Genomic DNA, 2,482 nt, shown 5'->3' with positions numbered 1-2,482 from the left:
GTATTATTTTGGGAATGTGTCGGCTGGCCTAGTTCTATGATAGGTGCCATCGTGATCGGGTTGGTTTTGGGGTCATGAAAAGTTGGTATTAGAGCCTAGGTTATATAGGTCTCACGGGTCATGAGCGGGTTTAGTAGAATCTTGCAGATCAGTACAGAGACGTCTGTACTTATCTTCGAGAGGCTGCAGAACCTTTAGGAAAACTTCACGTTCTTGAATTCTTGTCGTGCGAATATGTTAATTCTGGTAACTAAACTTTTGTTATTATATTCTCTCATAGATGGTGAGGACATGTGCGACCAGTCAGAACGGACGACCACCAGTACCACTAGTTGGGGCCGCGAGAGGCTGAGGTCGCGGTCGAGGCCGTTATAGGTTCAAGGGTGTGGCCCGCACAACAGCTAGGGCAGCACCTGCAGATCCACCAACTGCCCCAGTTTAGGATCAGGTTCCGGGTGTAGATGCCCCAGCGGGACCGACTTAGGCGCCAGTTGTGCCTATTGTTATTCCAGGTCTTCAGGAGACCTTAGCTCAGATATTGACCGTATGCACCAGTCTTGCTCAGGCGATCGCTGTTTCTACTACAACAGCTGCTTCTCAGGCTGGGGGAGGCACTCAGACTCCCTCCACCCATACACCCGAGCAGGTTGTTCAGGGACTGCATACACCGGAGGCACCACCAGCCCAGCCGGTTGCACCTGTTGAGGATTATGTTGTACTAGTCATGCCGGATGACGAGCAGCGCAGATTGGAGAGGTTTGGTAGACTTCAGCCTCCAACTTTAAGTTGTACAGAGGGCGAGGATGCCTAAGGTTTCTTGGACAAGTGTTAGAGGATGCTTCGTACGACGAGTATTCTAGAGACTAGTGGAGTCTCATTCACTACTTTTTAGTTCTCTAGAGCTGCCTTTACTTGGTGGGAGGCTTATGAGCGACGTAGGCCTGTTGGTGCAGCGCCCCTCACTTGATAGCATTTCTTCGTTCTCTTGCTGGAGAAGTATGTGCCGAGATCTCATAAAGAGGAGCTGCGCAGGTAGTTCGAGCAATTACCTCAAGATGATGTGACTGTGATGCAATATTATATGAGATTCTCTGAGTTAGCTCGTTATGCTATCTGGTTGGTTCCTATAGACAACGAGAGGATCAAGAGGTTCGTTGATGGCTTCTCATACCAGTTGCAGATTCTTATGACTAGAGAGAGGGAATCTGGTGCTTCTTTTTATGAGGTGGTTGACATTGCTCGGGAGATAGAGTTAGTTCGCCGCTAGGAGCGAGTTGAGAGGGAGTCCAAAAGGCCTCGGGGATCTGGTAGTTTCAGTGGTGTTATTCCTGGAGGTCAGTTTTAGCACGGTAGAGGCCATCCACTCAGACATGCTTAGTCAGCTCGCCCAGTTCATCGAGGAGCATCATCGGGCTATAGTTCACACAGTTCACATCAAGGCCACTCATCTCTCAGTGACCTTCCAGCACAGAGCTCTCATCGTGCCTTTTCTACTCAGGTTTCTACAGGTAGTTCCACGGGGTATCAGGAGTAGCAGTTTCGTTAGAGGAGGGGTTGTTTCGAGTGCGGGGATCTGGGTCATATCAAAAGAGACTTCCCTGGTTGTTGAGTGGGACTCCGCAACAGAGTTCTTGGCCATCGACTTCAGCACCAGTTACTTTACCACCCGCCTAGTCAGTTAGGGGTGGGGGACAGTTAGATAGGGGTCGCCCTAGAGGGGGAGGTCGATCAAGTGGTGTTCAAGCCCGTTTCTATGCACTCCTAGCCAGACTAGATGCTATTGCTTTAGATGTTGTGATCACATGTATTGTTTCAGTTTTCCACAGGGATGTCTCTATATTATTTGATCCTGGTTCCACTTTTTCATATGTATCATCATATTTTGCTCATTATTTGGATACGCCCCTCGAGTCTTTTGTTTCATCTATTTGTGTATCTACTCCGGTGAGCGATACTATTATTGTGGATCACGTATATCGGTCGTGTGTGGTGACTATTAGGGGTTTGGAGACCTGAGTGGATCTTTTGTTGCTTAGTATGGTCGACTTTGATGTGATATTAGGCATGCATTGGTTATCTCCATGTCGTGCTATTTTGGACTGTCGTGCTAAGATAGTGACGTTGGCTATGCCGGGGGTGCCATAGATTGAGTGGCGAGGTTCGACGGATTTTGTTCCCAGTAGGGTGATTTCATTCTTGAAAGCCCAACGGATGGTTGGGAAGGGTTGTCTTTCTTATTTGGCCTTTGTGAGGGATGTCAGTGCAGAGACTCCTTCCTTTGATTCAGTACCGGTAGTGAGAGATTTTCCAGATGTGCTTTCTGCAGACCTGCCGGTCATGCCGCCGGACAGGGATATTGACTTCGGTATTGATTTGTTGCCGGGCACTCAGCCCATTTCTATTCCACCGTATCGCATGGCGCCGATGGAGTTAAAGGAATTGAAGGAGCACCTTTAGGAACTCCTTGATAAGGGATTTATTC

Source organism: Nicotiana tabacum, chromosome 1, assembly GCF_000715075.1.
Source record: "Nicotiana tabacum cultivar K326 chromosome 1, ASM71507v2, whole genome shotgun sequence".
Lineage (NCBI taxonomy): Eukaryota > Viridiplantae > Streptophyta > Magnoliopsida > Solanales > Solanaceae > Nicotiana > Nicotiana tabacum.
Note: the sequence above shows the minus strand (reverse complement) of the source record.